The sequence below is a fragment of the Cervus elaphus genome, chromosome 33 (genome assembly GCF_910594005.1).
Source record: "Cervus elaphus chromosome 33, mCerEla1.1, whole genome shotgun sequence".
NCBI classification, from domain to species: domain Eukaryota; kingdom Metazoa; phylum Chordata; class Mammalia; order Artiodactyla; family Cervidae; genus Cervus; species Cervus elaphus.
In genome coordinates this window covers 12,239,006-12,261,756 of record NC_057847.1, presented here as the reverse complement: position 1 = coordinate 12,261,756, position 22,751 = coordinate 12,239,006, and the positions used below count along the sequence as shown (strand labels likewise).

The 22,751-nt window shown below is 36.0% G+C and overlaps 1 protein-coding gene across 3 annotated transcripts in view; it reads left to right on the top strand.

Moving 5' to 3' along the window:
- The window catches only part of GULP1 (GULP PTB domain containing engulfment adaptor 1), a 313,902-nt gene that overhangs the window by 103,127 nt on the left and 188,024 nt on the right, over positions 1–22,751 (top strand). For all 3 annotated transcript variants that reach the window (XM_043894934.1, XM_043894936.1, XM_043894935.1), the window contains exon 2: positions 7,641–7,766. The gene's annotated coding sequence lies outside the window, so the exon portion shown is untranslated. The remainder of the gene's footprint in view (positions 1–7,640; positions 7,767–22,751) is intronic.

Here is a 22,751-nt window from a genome sequence, read left to right as displayed (position 1 = left end):
AGTCTAATTAAATCTATAAACTATACTAGATGTATAAAATTGTGACATTAAATAAGTAAAGCTTATTGATATTTTTAATAATGACTTAGTTGCTTTAATACCTTTGTGTCAGTTCATAGCAAAGGTCTTAATGTAAGGATTAGTGACTTACATGATTTTGGTTGTAAAACATGTAATTTACATTATGGGAAACTTTAAAATAAAAACAACCCTTCCTAATTCTGTGGAGGAATTGAATATAGTTATCTGAGAGAGGAGAAGTGAAGGCAGAAAAAATAAAAAGTTCAAAGGTCCTGAGACTTATTTGCATCAACATCTCAAAAAAACCTCATGACTCAGGGAACTCAGACCAGAGCTCTGTAACAACCTAGAGAGGTGGGGTGGGGAGGCAGATGGGAGGGAGTTTCAAGAGAGAGGGGGCAGATTCATGTTGATGTTTGGCAGAAATCATCAATACTGTAAAACAATTATTCTTCAATTAAAAAAATAATTAAATTTAAAATTAACAAAAAAGTAAAAATAAAAAGCACAACCAAAAGGAAAATAAAATTATAAATTAAGTATTTGGTAAATTAAACATAAAAGTTGTACTTCACTTGTAGTTAAAGAAGTACATGTTTCAGAAAAAGACAACTGTTTGAAACTCAGATTGTCAAAAGATGAGAAAAAAGATCATTGCTGGAAAGGGTGGTTTGAAATTAACATTATCATTTGCTGTTAATGGAAGTCTGTTTTGGTGTATCTTTCTAGAAAGCAACTTGGTGGTATATTAGAAAATACTCCAAAGATCAAATACTTTTTCACCTAGTAACTTAACTTCCAAGAAACCATTATAAAGGTATAACTTAAGATGAGCACAAATATTTATGTATGAAGATATATGTATTATAGCTCTACTTATATTATGAAATGTAGAACTTTTAAACAATTCATCATAAGTAATGATAAGTGTCTTGAATTAAAGTGTCTTGAATTACCAGGTCCTTTTTATTTTAATGTGCTGGGCACTATCTGTGGTTTATCTCACTTATTTCTTTCTACATTTCATAATGTATGCATGCTCAGTCACTCAGTATGAATTTCACTTTGCCATACATCATTCATTAATGCAAGTAAATTTTCAGTCTGTGGCCAGTTATCACTACTTTGAATCCATCTTAGTGCCTATACTGTGTTTTAAATAAGAGTATCTAAATATTTGAGAGGTCAGAGTTTGTGAAGAATTAATGTTAAAAAGAACAAAGACTTTAATCTATTTATACTGAAAAGTATAATAACCAAAAGTTTCATAGAAAGTGTCTTGTGTTTACCACTAATTGCAGCAGGAGTGAATGAAACTTCTAATTAGGAAAATTTCCTGTTGGTGACAGCTTCAAACTTCTGCTAAAAGTTCCGTGTCAAATGTAGAGGAAAGAACTAGATTTAATTTGTTTTCAAATTGGTAAGTTAAAATTGATATTCTGAAATAATTTGTCCTGTCTGAAATCTTATATCACTTTTTTCTTTATCATTCTGAGAACTGAATGTAGATAACTTGAAGTACACATGGAACAATAAGGAATGATGTCAATTCTTGGTCCAGACTGGCATCTCTGAGAATAGGAAAGGGCAGGATCAGTGTTGTCTTGGTCTAGCTTTCTTCCTACATAAATTAAATCCCAAGAATCATTCCCCTTTTATATCTTACAAATATGAATGCCCTGAATCTATTTCTATTTTTGCATTGCCATTTAGCAAATATGCATAGGTTTCTAAGAAATAGTTTGCTATCCTCGTCGTCTTTTACCTTGCATCACTTCCCTGTTTTATCATATTCATATCACCGTTAGGATAAAACCCAAATTTTGACATGTCATTCAGGAGGCTTCTTGATATAGTTTTACCTTACTGTAAAAATTTCTCATAAATAGTTTCATAAGTATTTTATTTCAAAATCACTAGTCACTAGCATTCCTTAAAGGTGGCATGTTTTTTCTTGTTTATGTACCTTTGCTTACGATGTTCCCTCTGCCAACTAATTTCTTCATTGGACAACTTCTAAACTAATGGTTCACAGATTCCCTTTTTTTAAGGAGGAATTTCCTGAACTTTCTCTTTGTTTCTCTGATACCTCATTTTGCCATTAACATAGTCTTTATTGCTTGACAGACTCAAAGAAGGGTATAGACTTATTTTCCTCTCCCTAATGATTAATACAGGACTTCCCTGGTGGATCAGTGGTAAAGAATCTGCCTTCAATGCAGGAGACGTGGGTTCGATCCCTGGGTTGGGAATATCCCCTGGAGAAGAAAATGGCATCCCCATCTTGTATTGTTGCCTGGGAAAACCCATGGACTGAGGAGCCTGGAGGGCTATAGTCCATGGAGCTGCAGAAGAGTTGGACCTGACCTAGTGACTATGCAACAGCAGCAACTAATACAACTGGGCTTTAAGTAGGTGTTCAACAAATATTTGTTTGTGCTGTTATTCAGCCTCTCAGTCATGTCTGACTCTCTGGGACCCCACGGGCTGCAGCACAGCAGGCTTCCTTGTCCTTCACCATCTCCCGGAGCTTGCTCAAACTAATGTCCATTGAGTTGGTGATGCCATTCAACCATTTTGTCTTCTGCCGTCTCCTTCTCCTCCTGCCTTCAAATCTTTCCCAGCATCAGGGTCTTTTCCAATGAGTCAGATCTTTTCATCAGGTAGCCAAAGTATTGGATATTCAGCATCAACCCTACCAATGAATATTCAGGGTTGATTTCCTTTAGGATTAACTGGTTTGATCTCCTTATTGTCCAAGGGACTCTCAAGAGTCTTCTCCAGAATCAAGATTCAAAGGCATTGATTCTTCAGTGTTCAGCCTTCCTTATGGTCAAACTCTCACATCCATACATGACATGACTACTGGAAAAACCACAGCTTTGACTATCCAGACCTTTGTTGGCAAAGTAATGTCTCTGCTTTTTAATGCTCTGGCTAGTTTTGTCACACTTTCTCTTCAAAGGAGCAAGTGTCTTTTAATTTTATGGTTGCAGTAATTGTCCACAGTGATTTCAGAGCCCCCCAAAATAAAGTCTGTCACTATTTCCATTGTTTTCCCATCTATTTGCCATGAAGTGATGGGACCAAATGCCATGACTTTTGGTTTTTAAATGTTGAGTTTTAAGCCAGCTTTTTCATTCTATTTCGTCTTCATCAAGAGGCTCTTTTTAGTTCCTCTTCACTTTCTGCCATAAGGGTGGTGTCATCTGCATATCTGAGGTTATTGATATTTCTCCTGGCAATCTTGATACCAGCTTGTGTGTGTGTGTGTGAAATGTCACACACACACACACACACATGTAAGTAAATAGCTTATATACTTGGCATATAAGTTAAATAAGCAGGGTAATAATATACAGCCTTGATGTACACCTTTTCAATTTTGAACCAGTCCATTCCACATCCGGTTCTAACTGTTGCTTCTTGAGATGCATACCGGTTTCTCAGGAGACAGGTCAGGTGGTCTGGTATTTCCATCTTTTTAAGAATTTTCCTCAGTTTATTGAGATCCACACAGTCAAAGGGTTTAGCATAGTCAATGAATCAGAAGTAGATGTTTTTCTGGAATGCTCTTGCTTTCTCTATGATCCAATGAATGTTGGCAATTTGTTCTCTGGTTCCTCTGCCTTTTCTAAATCCAGCTTGTGTATCTGGAAGTGTTCAGTTCAAGTACTGCTGACACTTAGTTTGAAGGATTTTGAGCATAACCTTATTAGCATGGGGCTTCCCTGGCGGCTCAGCTGGTAAATAATCCGCCTGCAATGTGGGAAACATGGGTTCGATCCCTGGTTTGGGAAGATACCCTGGAGAAGGGAACGGCTACCCACTCCAGTGTTCTGGCCTGGAGAATTCCATGGACTGTATAGTCCAAGAGATTGCAAACAGTCAGACATAACTGAGCGACTTTCACTCACTCACTTACTAACAGGGGAAATGAGTGCAATTATGTGTTTGAACATTCTTTGGCATTGCCATCTTTGGGATTGGAATGAAAACTCACATTTTCCAGTCCTGTGGCTACTGCTGAGTTTTTCAAATTTGCTGGCATATTGAATGCAGCATTTTAACAGCTTCATCTTTTACGATTTGAAATATCTCAGCTGGAATTCTATCTCCTTCACTAGCTTTGTTGGTAGTGATGCTTTCTAAGGCCCACTTGGCTTCGCACTCCAGGATATTAGTCTCTAGGTGAGTGATCACACTATCATGGTTAATCTGGATCATGAAGATCTTTTTTGTATAGTTCTGTGTATTCTTCCTATGTCTTCTTTATATCTTCTGCTTCTGTTAGGTCCATACCATTTCTGTCCTTTATTGAACACGTCTTTGCATGAAATGTTCCCTTGGCATCTCTAATTTTCTTGAAGAGATCTCTAGTCTTTCCTATTCTGTTGTTTTCCTGTATTTCTTGGCCTTGTTCACTTAGGAAGGCTTTCTTATCTCTCCTTGCTGTTCTTTGGAACTCTGCATTCAGATGGATATATCTTTCCATTTCGCCTTTGCCTTTTGCTTGTCTTCTTTTCTCAGCTATTTGTAAGGCCTCTTCAGACAACCATTTTGCCTTTTTCCATTTATTTTTCTTGGGGATGGTTTTGATCACTGCCTTCTGTACAATGATATTAACCTCTGCCCATAGTTCTTCAGTCACGCTGTCTATGAGATATAGTCTCTTGAATCTATTTGTCATGAAACATTTGTCATTGAATTTTTTTTAATGAACTAAGTTAATTTTCCAACTTTACTTTCCCTAGAGCATAGGAGTATATTAGGGCTATATGAATGTTGCTGCCTCAGTGAGAAGACTAGAATGCATAGGAAATGATTGTCCCAAGTCACTTATGACAATCATCTTATACTTTTGGCCTAGAACATTAGGGTAAAAAACATTGAGAAGACAACCGCTAAGACAGTTGGACGAAGATGCTAAGACATGCTAAGTCATTTGAACTTTGTCCAGAGGTGATATGGTTATATTACCTGTTAGAGAAATCATAGTTGAGTACTGATGACCTGGTAAGGAAGTAAACTTGAAGAAGTAACAAAATGGAATGATCAGTATTGAGTATAATTGGATTCTTTTCTTAATTTAACTGCATGTAGCTGGTAAGGGAAATAAAAGGGATTAGTAATGCATGGTTTCTATCTTGAGCAATTAGAATGAGAATTGTAGTATTTACTTAATTAAAGTCTCAGGACAAAGGGAAAAAAAAGATAAGTGTGAACCAAGAATCCGATTTTGCGTATTTTGAATTTAGATGCCTATAATAGAAATAAGAAATGAATATTCAGGAAAACTTTTTTTGCAACATTTTGGAAATTAGTTTGTAATATTGCTAAATTCTTGGAGCTAGTTATAAAAAGAAAAATAAGTAGTAAAATGATTTTGAAAAAGTTTTAAGATCGTGATAACGGTGGTCTCTCTTTCATGGTGGTCTTTATTTCGTTTGATGACAAGAATATCTTTTAGCCTGGCTTGTTTGTTTAGAGTGGTTTTGATGTGTATGGAATATTTAAAGATACAAATGTTGCATCAACCAATTGAGGCTTCTAGTCATATTGCAATGTTTATAATGGTTTTCTTAAACTAACACTATTGGAAAGAATGAACATTTGGGAAAAAAATTGGTTGGCTTCATTTAATTTTTGTACCTCTTCAGATTTCATAATTTGTAATAAATGGTGGCAACATAGTATAAGGTTGAGAGTAATATATTTGTACTAAAATTTTAAGAATCATTTTAGGAATCATTCAATTGGAAATTGATTTTATATTTTAAAATAGAATGTGTTAAAAAAGACAGCTCATAAGCATATCTCAGTTTTTGCAAGAATATTTAAGATGCTCTTTATATAAACAAATCTAATCATATCAGACAGTGGAATAATAGATCCACTTCAGAGTATGTGTCATTTTCCTGCAAGAAGAAAGAAGTAGGCACAAGTTCATTCTTGCTTTTTGATGTGGGTATTTTTATGCTCTTCTTTATTCTGTCACATTACATAAAATATTCTAGGTTGAAAGTATTTTCCACAGTAAGAGTGGATTTCAGTCAGTCTGAGATAGAAATAAAAGCTGTGGGGATATGCTGAATTAACCATTTTAAGGAAAATATTTACTTTGCTCCAAAGTTGGAATGTGATTTTTAATAGTTTTTTTTTTCTTTTTAAACAAAATTACTTATGTTATCTTGGCTGATTTCTTTATTTCATACCATTAGACTAACATTCACATAAAATATATAGGGAAATAGCCATTATGCTAAAAAATAGTTTTGTCTCCTTTTTCTTCTCCTTCTCTAAGACAGACAAAAGAGAAAAAAAAAAAAAAATGACCTGTTTAATCACTTTGGAAATCGTGACATAATTTCATGGTTACCATTTAGCTGTGCCATGCTTGAAATTTCCTGTTCAGGTTGAACAGATCTATTTCCAAAGCCTTAAAATATATCCTGCCCATATTTTAATTCAGATTTTACAATTGTTGCCTTCTCTGCCAGATGCTGTTGATGATCTGACTATACCCTGCTGCCTTAGTATCTTCCAGATAAGCTTTTTCACTTGAATTATTGCCCCAGAGTTTGCCTCTGGTGCCTCATAAACTCAGATGCCTTTTTTCTTTATCTCTAAACTTATGTTAGAAAATGAAAAAGAATATGGTGAACAAATAGATAAACAGGCTTCTAAAGAAAATTTTAGCTAAGTTAGAATCGTTTCACAATATTCAGATGGCTCAGATACAAAGAGGCAGAAATAAAGTATTTGAGAGCCGCCTTTAGTGTATAATTTGAAAAAGTCAACAACATAGGTCTGGCTTTACCAGTGGTCTGTACTGGGTTGTGGAGGGAGGCTGAACAAGAGAGTTAGATGTGTTTTTGCGCTTGTGCTCCCCCTCCTCCTCAAAAAAGAGCACTGTTTTTGCTGTTTTGCCAGGAAGAAATACTATACTATAAATTTTTTTTTTTTCTGCTATTTGAATTTATGTCAGAGGTCCATTTGAAATGATGGAATTAAGGGAAGGCATAATTTATGCTGTTGCATCTGGAAGGACTTTTCCTTTTTGTCTGTTGGAATAAAAATGTAAAAATCTTAACGAGCTGTTATGTCTGTTCTAGTTATAGCATGAGAATCAATGGAAGGATAAGCTCCCCAAATGCTTCTCCGTAGCAGTCGAAGTGAAATGAAAGTTAAAATAGATTAGTGCTTCCTACAATTTTCTTTCACCTTCTTAATCAGGGACAGAGTATGCACTTGGTTAGTCTCATTAGCTAATAAGTGGAGGCGACAGCTGGGCCAAATTGTCATACAGCCTGAGGGAGAGAGGGGGTATACTGTCAACCAACCATCACTGTTTTAATTGTAACATATCCATGAGTTAAAACATTTAACTCATTATCTAGCAGGCTTACTCTTTGCCCTTTTTAGCAATCTGTTGCTCTGCTTTTCCAAAAAAAATTACATGCTTTACCATGGTTTTCCTATTATTGGGTAACTTTCTTGAACTTTCACAAGAAATGTAATTAGAATTTTAGAACAAGCATTATAATATCTAAATTATAATACACATAAAGGTAATTATTGATTACCTCTATTGAGTCCAATTTTAATTTTATTTTTAGTTATATGTGATCCCGTCTGGTATACACAATAGAAGAGAAACCGAAGGAGAATTTGGATGGCAGCTGAATAATTGAAAGTCTAGTGTCTGCGTATTCTTTCAACTATATTTGAACGTACCTACCCAGGTAAGAATAAGTGATTGCTCATTTCTATACTTAACACAGTTTTGAAAAATGATTTGAACTATAAAAGATGTCTTTATTTTGTACAGATTATTTTAAAAGATAGTCTTATTGAGCAAAATGGTAAAATACATAAAAACAAAATAAAATTGAAATCATGAATGTATGTTCTCTAAAGGTAACTTCTTTTATTATTTTGTTCTATATCACTTGTTTTTTGTTTTGTTGATTTTTCTCTTTAAACAGTGTTGGACTTATTAGTAAATGTATTTTTTGTTGAATTTCTTTATTGTTTTTGTAACAGGTCTATTTTGTTCTATTTGAGAATATGAATTAATGTTCATATTTTCCATGTATCTGTTAAATATAAACATACATGGTTTAAAATGTTTTTGGATTGGGCTTATTATTCAGAGACTATCTTTATAGATAAGTTGATGTAAATAGTGCTCATTTTGCATAAGTAGAGTTACTAAAATTAGCATCACTGGTTCAAAGGCTATAATATTTTAAAAGCTTTTTATTCATATTGCTGAAATTACCTCCAGAAGGTGATAATGAGTTGTAGTTTTCATTAGTCATTTTTAAAAATATTTGTTGACCCACTGATTTAGAGTTTTCCATTCAAACAGTTTCCCTAACAAACCTAGTTTGTATTGAATTAAAAATGCAAAAAACTAAGTTAAGATTCTAAATTTTGGTTGTGAGCTGTAGCATCCTCTACTTACATGTATTCAGCTAGTTTGTCTCTTACACAACTAAGCCTAGAAAGAAAGTGAATATTATATGTGCACAATCCTTTCACACTGTCTAAAAGTGCATTATTTATAGATGACAGTGAAGTATACATTCATTTGATTAATATCTGCTGAAAACATTATTTCACTCAGCTCAAGCACTGTGATTATTTGATTATTGATTGTATGATGGTGGTGATAATGGATATTAGGGGCAGGAAAACATAGAAATAGTTGCTAGTTGCTTCCTTCTTATAATTTTCAATAAAACATGATGAAATAAAAAACATATTTCAGTACTTTAGGCACAGATAGGATGTATTAAGTGCCAAGAAAGAAGTAAAAGGCAAGGGTGATTGCTGACAATGATACTTTCAGCTTGGGAACCGAACCCTTCACAATTGAGAGACCAGTTGAGTTGCGCTTTTTATTGGAGGTAGGATTTGACAGGTGAACATTTAAATAGAGGGTCAGTTGGTGCATAGATATGGAGCTGAGAAAGCCTGGGGGTATTCAGAAAATTGGAAAAGAGAGTAGATATAGCAAAGTGATGAGAAATATGTTTTGTGACTTGGATTCCTGCACTTTGGCATTTATATTTCATCATTATATGAGGGACAGTTACGGGGGAATAAGATGGTCTGTGCTTTATTCTAAGAAGATTAATCTGGAAGTGATATGTCTGTTAGACTAATGGAGAGCAAATCCAAAGGGAGGGAGAATAATTTGTAGGCTTTTCTTGTTTTATTTTCATCAACATCTGTTTAAACACTTGTTATTTGCCAGGCACTATGGTAGGGACTGTAGGAAAAAAAGATGAAGATGTAATCCTCACTTTTGAGGCACTTATAGTTACACATGCATGGTTAAAAAAAAAAAAAGGAATACATCATGACAGAGTAACAACTGAATCATACTCAAGATAAGACTGATTGGTAACTAGTTACAGTGAGATGTAGAATGCCAGGTTATCAACTAATACTGTTTTTCCAAAGACATCAAGTCTTATTAAGGTTATATATAGAAGCAGTGTTTCTAGACTTTGCAAGAATTCAAACAAGAATCGGTGAAACTTCACCTGTGGTGAAAATAATGTAAATGAAAAATAAGGCAGTGGTAGATGTGGTGGAAGGTTAGGGAGAGGGCTTTTTATCTTAAGAAAGAGGGGCAGGTTGGCATTAACAGATATGAGGGGGGAACAGCAAAACTGGGATTTTCATGTGGGTAAAATAATAGGTTTGGTGTTGCCTTGCTCTCACGTTTTTTGCTAAGGCACTCAGCATTTTAAAATTTCATTGCAATTCCTTATGTAATTAATTGAGGATTCATTTATTCACTATGAAAAGTGATGTGAGTTTCTTTAAAATTACAAGTATGATAAGAGTAAAAATAAGTTATACCAAATAAAACATAAGTAAAGACCTGATTTGATTCATAGTCATTGTGTGTATATATATATATATATATACATATTTACTATATATATAACTTAGTGTTTCTAGCAGTCTCAAAAGTGGATGTGTGTTCATGCCCTAAGGGCTTGAGTAAATTTGTTATAGAAGTCTTAGTGTAATGGACAGGAAAATTATCCTTACCACTTCGAGGTGCCTTAAATTTTGTATTGTTGAAAGGAAAGGGAACTTTGCTAATACGGAGTTATAAATAGATAAGTTTGTAGAAGTTAAGAATTCAACTTCGCCAGGAAGTCTTTTCTGATTTTTGGATCTAAGACCAGATCTTGTGCCACTGATGAACCTTAACACCGCTTATTAAACATTCCTCAGTTGCATCATGCATTGTGGTTTTGTCTATCATTTCCTGAGACTAAGATTCTTGAGAATTGAGTCATCATTTCATTTATCATTCCAGATATAAATTCACTCTAAATAAAGCTCACCAAAATGTTGGTTTTATAGATACTCTGTAAATGTTTCTTAGATGCAAAATTGAATCCATTTCCATGATTTGTCTTCATCATTCCTGCCCTAGCTTGGATATTTTTGTGAGCGCCATGTTAGTTTTCTATCACTATGATAAATCACTTTAAAACTTAGCAGCTTAAAACAGTGCTTATGTATTATCTCATGGTTTTCTGTGGACTACAAATCTGGGCACAGCTTAGCTGGTGCTTCTGGCTCTAGGTCCTCTGCAGCAACAGTCATTTCAGAGCTCAGCTGGGGCTGAAGCGTCCACTCCATACTCAGCCATGGAAGGCCTCTCTCAATAGGGTTGCTTCCATGAAATTAAAGCTAGCTTTCTCTGGGGCAAGCAATCCAAGAGAGAGAGCAAAAGTGAGCATCCGTGATGGAAACTGTGTTCCTCTATAACCAAATCTAGGAAGTGTCATCCCATTTGTGGTAGTTTAATGATCACCTCTAAAAAGATAGCTCAAGTCCTAACCTGTGTTACTTGTGAATGAGACAGTATTTGGAAACAGAATAAAGGCTTATAAAGATAAATGGAATTAAAAAAAGGATCTTGAGTGGGAACATCCTGGATTAACTAGATGGGCTTTAAATCTAATAACATGTATCCTTATGAGGTATCCATAGAGCAGAAAGAAGATTCTGTGAAGTCAGAGGCAAGGACTGTGTTATGCCCGATGTCCGAATCCCTGAGCGGGAAGAGAGAAGGCCTCCAAGACAATGCAACTCGCAGGAAGGGAAGTTTATTACTGACTCGAGCCAGGACTCTCTGCCGCAACCAACGCAGTGGTGCGGGTCAGAGAGCCCCGAGCCCAAGCTGTTACACAAATTTATAGGGTGAGAAGCGGATTGGTTACACGTTTGCAAAGCAATTTCATTGGTCAGTACTTTGGCGCGTGCGGGACTTTCCTGGGGGTTTCCGCCCCGTTCCTAATTGGCAACCAGCGGTCAGTATTAAGTGAAAGCTAATTGGTCCTAATTGGCTAATTGGTTGTATCCAGGTGGCCTGATAATCTTACCAAGTAGGAAGGCCTACTCCTAATCTAAGCTGCGTTACTTCTGCTCGCCTCACAGCAGGCGATGCAACCACAGGTCAAGGGTTGCCTGGCACTACTAGCAGCTGAAGAGGCAAGGATAAAATCTCCCTTAGACCCTTCAGAAGAAGTGTAGTCTTTCTGACACCTCAATTTCCAGCTCTTGTCCTTCAAAACTATGAATGAATGAATTTTTGTAGTTTTCAGTCACCCAGTTTGTGGTGGTTTGTTATGGAAGCTGTGGGAAACTAATATACCACCCTTTTCTCTAGTCTTCTATATTTTAGAAATGCATCAGAGATCTAGCCCACATTCACTAGCAGGGGGTCACAAAAGGGCATGAATATCAGGAGGCAGAAGCCATCTGAGAGTCTTGCTATTCTATTAGATTTCCAAATCCCTCCATTTGCTTGATATTTGATACATCTGTATACCCAGACAATTAGAGTCATTATCTCACATTCTTAAAAATCATGATCTTTCTTTTTGTGTTTCCCAACTCTTTGATTAGAATTGTTATTCATTTGGATAGCCAGATTGGAAAACTTAATTTGAATTTCTGCTTTTTTCTTAATACTCATAACGTTTAATCTATTAACTGGGCTTTTTCATTCTATTCCTTAAATTTTTATCATCTATCCCATTATCATGTCTTTCTAGAAGTAGCAGTATAGCCCCTAAGTGCTCTGTCTGTTTCTGAGCATTTCCCCTTCAAACCTTTTCCTGCAAAGTGACTTTTGAAAATTTAAGTGGGATTACATAATTTCCTTATGTGAACTAGCTCTTGACTTCCTAAAATCCAAAGTGTATCTTTAATCATTCCTTAATATAGGTCTAGAAAATTGTATAAAGCTTTCCAGATATATTATATTCTTTCATTTTTGCTTGCCTTTCTCTGGGATTCTCTTTTTCCAGTAATCAGATAGGTATGTGTTTGTTTTTGTACTCAGAGCACCCTGCAGAATGCCTAATACAATGGCCAGCACAGAATAAGTTTTCATGTGTTGTAAACTAATGTTAAAGATGAAAGATGAAGAGATGAGGCTTGAAACAGGAATAAAATGACTAAACTTACAGACTCCTTTAAGATGGAAACACATGTAAGAGAAAGGAAAACTATGGACTAATTAATGATGGAGCAAGACTGGATAGTTTAAGGGTAGAATAAACACAAAGGCATGTTCAGTGTAAATGTGTGGAAGAAGTAGAAGTCAAAAAAGTGTGGAAAAAAGAGAGTTTTAGTTTTGAGACCCTATATAAAGTTTAGGTTTGAATGTGGCTGTAATGCGGTTTTAAGAGTATGAAAAGGTTCATCTTCATGGAGTTTATGCTATATTAGATAGGAAGTATAAGGAAAATGATGCAGATAATAAGAAGTAGAAGAAATAGATGACAAAAATGCAATGCAATGTTAAGAAAGCAGCAGAAAAGGACTAGTATAATTTTTTTTGCCCCCTTCCATTGTATAATAATAAGTAAGACTAATACTTACTTACTAATACTTATGTCTTAAAGCAGAGATGTTACTTTGCCAACAAATCTGTCTAGTCAAAGCTTTGGTTTTTCCAGTAGTCATGTATGGATATGAGAGTTGGACTATAAAGAAAGCTGAGCACTGAAGAATTGATGCTTTTGAACTGTAATGTTGGAGAAAACTCTTGGGAGTCCCTTGGACAGCAAGGACATCCAAGCAGTCAATCCTAAGTGAAACCAGTCCTGAATATTCATTGGAAGGACTGATGCTGAAGCTGTAACTCCAATACTTTGGCCACCTGATGTGAAGAACTAACTCATTTGAAAAGACCATGATGCTGGGAATGATTGAAGGCAGGAGAAGAAGGGGACGACAGAGGATGAGATGGTTGGATGGCATCACCGACTCAATGGACATGAATTTGAGTAAGCTCCAGGAGTTGGTGATGGACAGGGAGGCCTGGCGTGCTGCAGTCCATGGGGTCACAAAGAGTTGGATGTGACTGAGCGACTGAACTGAACTGAACTGAACTGAAGTAAGACTAACAGTGCTCTTGTCTGAAGACTGTCTCTGGGGACGTCCCTCAGTGGAGAGCATATTCAAATTGTATTCAGCAGATGTGTTATGCTTAATCAGCATTTAAATACCAAAGGAAATCATCTTTAAGCTGTTTGCAGAAACTGCAGAAAGCCATTTTACTTTCACTGACCTTTGATGGTACATTAAAAATTTACATTTAGTACATCTATATGTGTAAACCATACTTCCATTCTAATAATTAATGATATTCAAATTAATCATTACCTGTCTAATATTAACATTAATTTTCATTTAATGAAGAGACAAAGGGAAAATGCTTTGTATATTTATGTAATATGTAACGAATGGTTTATCCATGAATAAATTGCTATTTGAATGAAATATGAAAACAGGGAAAGTGGCTTTTTATCAAATATGTTTGTCTCTGTGTTACAGAGTGGTGAGCTATGGGCATTTAGCTTAAACTAATTATTTATGTGATGAGGGTATTATATAGTCTATCAAAACCTTAACTATTTAGAGATAACATTCTCTTTTCTTTTGACCTCTGAAGGTTCCCCAAGAGCTAACATTCTTTACAAAATGATTTACCTTGTTTTTAGAGCATAATCTACATTGATGAAATTTAGCTTAGCAAAAAGATTCTTTTAAAAAGGATATTTTTTACACATGAAGACAGAAATAAATGAATAAATGATTTACATAATTATGTGCAATGAATGAAGAGATGGAAATGGCTATCTCAGAGAAGGAAATTGTTAAATGATGAGTTTTGAATTGCATAGTTCATCAGTTCAGTGGCCTGACAGTCTAAACTGTAAGCATTTTGATCAAATGACTACCTGTAATGGTCAACATCTCTTTATATAAGCAATCTGTTCTATGTATTAATAGCGATCACATCTACAGTTGACGAGTCTCTATAAATTACAGTTCTTATTTTGCACGTAACAGAAAGGAGTTCTATGTACTTTAAGCAAAAAAGTATTTTGTTGAAAGGATATGAGTTAGCTCATGGAATCAGAGGGTAATCAGAAAAACAGTTCTCAGGAAAGACAGGAGCCAGAGCATTTCCGGGGATCTAGTGAGCAGGAAGTAGAAAGAGACTGAAAAGTACTGCCATGGAGCTAAATCTGGACCAATAATGTGGTTTAATGCTATTCTTCTCACATTCACAAAGCCAGTGTGCATGGCTGGGTTTCAATCCTTTGCCCTCTGCCAGGAACCATGGCACTTGATTAACAATTCTGAGACTGCTAGCATGTGGAGAGGGTAGGTTCCCAAAAAGAATTTCAGAGTTTTAGGACTAAGATGGGGAGTAGGGCAAGCAAAAACTACTGATGTTTCTAAAGCCTTTCTTCAGAACTGTCATTCAAAAAGTATCAAACTCTAACAACAAAAAACTTGGAGAATAAAGATTTTGCCAGTAAAATTAGCATAGATTAAATAGTAATGTTGCTCAGATTTTAATAGATATCTACTCTTATGAAAATTTTCTTTGTTCTTTCTTTTATACATATGTCTATTGTCTGTCATGTGCCAAGTGCTGTCCTAAGCAGTGAACATAAAGCTATAAACAATATAATTTGTTTTTGCTTTGTATAGTCTTAGTGAAAACTGAAATATATATAACAATTAATATATTGCAGGAAGTCTAGAACCAGAACTATAGTAGTTTCCTAGAGCTGCTGTAAGAAAGAGCTACAAACTGAGTGGCTTTAAACAACAAAAATTCTAGAGGCTAGAAGTTTGAAATCTGGGTGTCAGCAGGCTCCTGTGTCCTCCAAAGATTCTAGGGGAGCATCGTGCTGTGTTCCTTCCAGCTTCTGGTGGCTGACGGTCTTTCTCGGCCTGTGGCAGCCTACCTCCCCCTCTGGCTCCATCTCACATGGCTTTCTTCCCTGTGTCTCTTGGTGTGTCCTCTCCTCTTCTTATGAAAATACCCATCATTGGATTTAGGGTCTATCCTAAATCCAGAATGATTTCACCTCAAGATCTTGAACTAATTACATCTGTAAAGACACTGTTTCAAAATAGGGTCACATGCTGAGGTTCTGAATGAACATGAATTTGGGGGAGATGGTGTTTATCCCACTATAGGGAGGGCACATGATACGCTTGCTGTTCTTTGTAGGGTCCCAGGGCCTATTTTTGGGGTATGCTGGTGAATCCCACTAGAAGGAAATGTCTGAGAGCGAATGCTCAGCAGAAGGAAAGGAATGTACAACGGACCCTCCCAGGGCTTGTGAGGAGGCATAGTTCATTGGAAGAAATGAAAGTATCAATAGTTCAGTTCAGCTGAAGCAAAGAGTACACACGACTGGTAAGAGGTGGAGAGGAGAGAGGACAGAGAAGAGGTTAAATGGACCAGATGATAAGGGAACATGTAAGGGCTTTGACGTTATCCTGAATATGGTAGGTGCCTTTGAGGGAACAGTGGTAGTGTGTTAGTCACTCAAGTCCTGTCTGATTCTTTGTGACCCCATAGACTGTAGTTATAAAATGAAAAAAAAAAAAAAGAGAGAGAGAGAGAGAGAGTGAAAGAGTGAAACTAGGACACACAGCTGTATCTACAGTAAGATCTCAACTATATCTGGCAACCTTCATCCTTTAATATTAAACACTAAAAGTAAAGGCACTTAAATGTTAGCAGTGGTGACTTTAATTTTACTCTTTCTAACATTTTTAAAGTACAGTGGGTTCAAAGAGCATATACTACTTTTATAATGGTGGGAACAAAAGCATTTTTTGGTAAATTTTAGCACATTAAATAAACCTGATATAAGATTTACATAGCATAGTGTTTTTAAAAATAAGTAATTGATTTCAAGGATTGGGTATCTTTTGACTTAGGAGGGAAAAGAGTTGTAAGTGAATAATTATACCACCTGAAGAAGGTATTTCATAAAATATCCTGAAATATGTATGGAGATACTGATTGCACATCCTCAGTTGGGTTAAGTAGCCATTGGCTAAATCAAGAAAAAAAACATCTACTTTTGGACATAAGATAGGAAATACATTTGGACTGAAAGCGTTTTTCTCTTGATTTTGAAAACCATGTCAGTGAGTGAGCAATTTAATAAAGCATAGAAATTGATCCTTTTATGTAAGTTATCATAGGTAATGCCAGGTTACCTTATGTAAGGTGATTAGGCATAACATTCCTGTGAAGATTTTACTAATTTTTGTAAGACTGAAGTGTACTTAGATTTTTGGAATGCAAAATTAGAGCTTTAATGTTAAATCTACTTTACATATCCAAGGGTCGTGCTGTGAGAACAGAACACATTTCCATGTTCTTCTGTGTTTTCTACCCAGTTTCAGAATATTAAACAACTATCCATTAACATAAACTGGATGATGTGATGGAACAATTAAAACTCTCACATCATCTTTAGACTATTTTTCTCGAGGTTAGCAAGAGATAAAGCAGCTTAATTAATGTCTCATAATAATGTTTATAAAATGTTTATCAAAGAAAATCATTTGATTAATACTTCTGTGGAGGTTCTTTTTTTTTCCAAAGTATTGATAATTGCTTAAATAGCATTGTTTACTTTGATTCATCAATAAAGTTGTTTGCTAATCCTGACTTGAGATGATGTGTAAATATTATGCTATTTAAGTATAGTTCAGAGTTCAAACATTTTACTTGCTAATGACTATAAAGTAAGCAGACCTTCTTTCTTAAAAATAGTCTTGAATATATTCTAGTAAAATATATACTGGAAATACATTTCTTGGTTAATTATTTATAAGAAAATATAGATACCAATAATTATAATAGAAAAGTAAACATTTCAGTAGAAGGAGTGCGTGCATGCCAAGTCACTTCAGTCATATCCGACTCTTTGCAACCCTATGGACTATAGCCCATCAGGCTTCTCTGTCCATGAGATTCTCCAGGCAAGAATGCTGGAGTGGGTTGCCATGCTATCCTCCAGGGAATCGTCCCTACCTGGGGATTGAATCCGCAACTCTTACATCTCCTGCATTGGCAGGCAAGTTCTTTACCATTAGCATTGCCTGGGAAGCCCAAAATATATGAGTGTCACCAGAGGTCTTTTTCATGATCTTCTCATTGAAAGTGTTAGTCGCTTAGTCTTGTCTGACTCTTTGCAACCACACTGACTATAGCCTGCCAGGTTCCTCTGTCCATGGGATTCTCCAGGCAAGAATACTGGAGTGGGTAGCCATTCCCTTCTCCAGGGGATCTTCCCGACCCAGAGATTGAACCTGGGTCTCCTGCATTGTTGGCAGATTCTTTACCATCTGAGCCAACAGAGCCCTACTTTCAGTGGAAAGTTTGACTTTTTTCTTTTTTTAATAATTTATTTTTAATCGGAGGACAGTTGCTTTACGATATCGTGTTAATTTCTGCCATACATCAACATGAATCAGCCATAGGTATGCACATGTCCCCTCCTTCTCGGACCTCCCTTCCACTTCTCACCCCACCCCGCCCCTGTAGGTCGTCACGGAGCACCAGGCTTGAGCTCCCTGCGTCATGCAGTGAATTCCCACTGGCTGTCTACTTTACACGTGGTAACGTACATGCTTCAGTGTTATTCTCTCCCTTGGCCCCTCCCTCCCCTTCCCACACTATGTCCACAAGTCTGTCCTCTATGTCTGTGCCTCCATTGCTTGACTTTTTCAAGCAAGTTTATATCTCTTATAGCATTTAGTTAGCCCATCCCCACTTGCATATATAAAATTTAACTTAATTAGGACTGTTATGGCATCACCGCCTCAATGGACATGAGTTTGAGTTTGAGCAAACTTGGGGAGACAGTGAAGGACCTGGAAGTCTGGCATGCTGCAGCCCATGGGGTCACAAAGAGTTGGACACAACTTAGTGACTGAACAACAACAGCAAGACTATGAACCTGAAAGTCTGCCTGCTTGGAGTTCATAGGCTTCCCTCCACCCCCATTCTTGTTTTCTAAACTTCTGAGAATTAAAAATCAGTCCTAGTAGCATTAATAATATTAATTACAATGTCCAGCACATACATGTTGTTTTTAGCTGTTTGTATAAAGGAACCTGTCTAATCCTTATATTTTGAGGTTGGGGACTCAAGTTACAGATGAAAAAGCCTAAGCAGAAAGTGGTAAAGTAAATGTGCCCAAGATCAAATGGTAGAGAGGATTAGAACCCAGGTAGACTATTTTATCCACCATACTCTACTTCATGAAGAAGATATACATTAATATGCAAGAATTTTAATTCAAAAATATCAAACACCTCATCGGTATTCCCTGTCATCTTCTTGTGGAGAGATCTGACATACAGCTCTGTGATAGCTGGGTTACATATTTCTTATTTCCCCACATTTTTGTACCACTCATCCTCCTCAGATTTCATTTATTTCAGATCCCTTGACTGTTCTCCTACTTCATATTCAGTTTTATAGTTTTATTTACATGTTTTCCAATATACAGAAAGATTCCAAGATAAGCCTCTTATTTTGTTTACTTAGGAAAGATGAGAATATCATTTTGAGAAAGTAAAACATTAGTTCTGTGTCCTAAAGATAACACTAATGCAAGCAGCAATAGTAAGTTTCCAGGGTAGTGAGAATATTAAAAGAGTTTTTGATATCCCCTTTCATAATTTAAACTTACACTTGATATTAAATTTTATTGTGAGAAGAAAATTACACATTTTCTATTCCTTGTGATAAACCAAGCACACACAGCAATATCCCTGTTATAACCTCAAATCCCTGGATAGACCAGAAAATAAATGTATATAATTCAATTTAGAACTGTACTGGAATATAAGTCAGAGAACCTTCAATAGACCAAAAAATATGAAAAATCCATAAAAGGATACACTGTCAGATTTAAAAGGGAAGTCACAACTACAGATAGGCCCTGGGGAGGGCAGTTTGAGGGAGGGGATATACAGTGTATGCACAGCTGAGTCCCTCACTGCTCACCTGAACCTGTCACAATGTCGTTTAATGGCTATCGTTGTTCAGTCACTTAGGTTGTGTCTGACTCTGTCACCCTGTGGGCGGTAGCTCCTCTGTTCGTTGGATTTCCCAGCAAGAACCCTGGAGTGGGCTGCCATTTCCTTCTCCAGGGGCTCTTTCCACCCAGGGATAGAACCCCCGTCTCCTGCGTCTCATGCATTGGCAGGCGGGTTCTTTGCCTCTGAGTCATCAGGGAAGCCCTACCCCAATGCAAAATAAAAAAACAATTTTTAAAAAAGAAAACAAACCATAGGCCTTGCGTAGGACACTTAACCAAAGGTGGGTGTTGCATTAAGAATGCACCATTCTCAGAAGTGGCAGGTTCTAGCTTCCTGGAGAAGCCTTGAGCTGGGGATGAGTAACTACTCACTTAGTTGTGATGCAGAACAGCTTTCTCAAGTATTCAGACTCGTAAAAGAAAGCCCCAGTTTTATCTTTTGTGGTCTGGATACTGAAGATATGTGCTTGGATTAGAGAAAAACAGTTACATGTTCTGGTCTTAGCAACCATGAGGAGAATCAGAGAACTCTCTCCTCTCACTCTCATTGAAGACAGATGACAGTACTGAGATAACAAGAGGTAATACAGTAAGCAGCGTGCAGTTAACTTGTAACAGCAGGAGGATGGAGGGTATTCCTTGAATAGAAAAGAGTAAAGCAAAAAACTGAATTAAAAGCTTGATATTCATATTCGTTTACCATTTCAACTTGTAGTTTGTGTGTGTGCCCAGTCGTGTCCAATGGACTGTAACCCATCAAGCTCCTGTGTCCATGGAATTTTCCAGGCAAGAATACTGGAGTGAGTTGCCATTTCCTTCTCCAGGGGATCTTCCTGACCCAGGGATTGAACCTGCATCTCTTGTGTCTCCTCCATTGGCAAGCAGATTGTTTGCCACTGTGCCACCTGGGAAGCCCCTACTGTTCAACCTGTTATGATTTAACAATTCAAGGCATAAATGAGAAACATTTCAACCTAAAATTTCACTGTATATTTGAAATGTTAGGGATAGTGTTAAAAATTAGGAATGAATATAGAGGACCAAGGTTATTTTATCATTTCAAATCAAAACAAATTGTTTTTTTGATAATGCTACCTTTTTGTTGTTTTAATGTAATTCTTTCCAAAATTAAAGCATGATACATAATTTTTACATTAAAACATCATCAGATATTTCAGCATTAAAAGTATTGCAGTGTTCAATGGTGTCATCACCAAAGTTTTAGTAAATTATTTTCTGATAATTGTACCTCAACAGCAGGGAGAAAACTTTTTTGCCTCTGTAGAGTCTAAGTTGTTTAGTTTTTGTATTGAGTTTGGGCTGTTTTTTTCTCACTGTTTATTCACACTTCTCAGGGACAATTTAAATAATGATGAAAAAAATAAACTCTTATGAAATACTTTATTGAAGTATTGGAATGCAAAAAAGTAGAGAGCACACCTCTTCTCCATCCCAACTCTCACTTAGGAATTAAATTGAACCCAGTTTAAAAAGTAGCAAATGGCACTCTAGTTTGTCAGGCTTTTATAATGACAGGTTATTTATTCTAGAAATAGAAAGCTGTGTGTCTATCTGTGTGGTAGGGCATAAGGAATGCTTTTTCAGTCTGTCTTCTGAGCTATGGAGGTTTCCAAATAGTAACAAAATATTTTCATTGTCTTTATTCCAAAGTTACACCGTAGATTTTTAGCTTTTTAGCTGGCTTGTTTCTTTCCATTTCCAAACCTACATATAAGGTTATTTAGCTTTCTTAACCTATTATTCCCAAGCCTAACAGATTTCCAGTCATAGTCTTAATATTTCACTGCAAACAAACCCATTAAATTAGTGGATTTTTTTTTCTTCTATCCCTGATATTTACAACTCTAGTGAAACTTGGAATATCTGGAGTCCTTTGTTTTTTTCAACTTGCAAAATTGCTAAGTTAGTGTTTTTGGTTGTACAGAATCAAGCATTTCAGTAACTAGTCAGTATGATTTGGTATGATGCATGAATATAGACAATAATATATATTATTTAGCATATATTTTTAAAAGCCCACTCCTTTACAGCCCCCCTTCCGTCTTCCCACTGGTAACCACTAGCTTATTCTCTTTATCTGTGAGTCTGCATCTGTTTTGTTATATTCACTACTTTATTTTATTTTTTAGCTTAGACATGTAAATGATATCATACAATACTTGTCTTTCTCTTTCTGACTTATTTCACTGGGCATAATTCCTCCCAAGTCCATCCATATTGCTGCAAATGGCAAAAATTTTATACTATTTATGGCTGAGTAGTATTCCATTGTGTGTATGTGTGTGTGTGTGTGTGTGTGTATACCACATCTTTTTTATCCATTTATCTTTTGATGGAAGCTTAGATTGCTTATATTAATATTTCTTGGCAATTGTAAATAATGCTGCTATGAATATTGGATACAATTTGAAGTCTCTCTGAAAGATTAATCATGAATCATATCTTAAACATAATCTTTCTGTATCTACAAGTTTTATAGATTACATTTGGAACTGTTTTCAGTTATTTTATAGAACATGTTGGCAACACCCAAGACAGGGCTAAGTTACTGCTTCTAGTCACTCACATCGTTTTGGGCTAATGAGTCTGCAACTTTCATTACAGTATTTTCTTTGAATTTTCTATGGCAAGTCAAATCAGAGGATTGCTGACTTGAACCTGAATTGCTGCTGGGTTTGAGACAGAACATCAATTTATGTGCAACATGTTAATTTGCATGATTCAGTGATTCTCTTGCAATACTCCAATAGTAGGAAGCATTTTCCTCCTGAGGCTTCTTTTTTTTTAATCGCAGGATAATATATACCCTCTCCTTAACCATCTAACAGATGCAGAATGTAGTTAAGAGATGACTGATGCTATGACGTTTAAATATTTCATACTTGCAAATTGCTACTACAAAATTTTCAGTTAGCATTATAAACAGATTATGCTCATTTTTTATCTGCTTTTTGGTACTTCTTGGAGTTCACCTTGAATATCATTTATCTTTCCTCTGCAGTGATTCCATGTTGTTGGATCAGGATATGTGTCCCCAATTTTATAAAAAAACAATAGAGATTTGGTAAAGCCCAATTAAATATTACATTATTCCCTTTCATCTTTAATGAATGGCATAACAGTTCCTTGTTTTTATTGATGATTAACCCAATGTACACTTCAGTGCAAAAGCATCATGCTTTCACCTTTCACTTTGAATCTTTGGATAGGTTTCCGATCAACTTTTGGCTTTCATGAAAGGCTTACACTCCTTGAACAGCACGTTTGATTAAACAATTA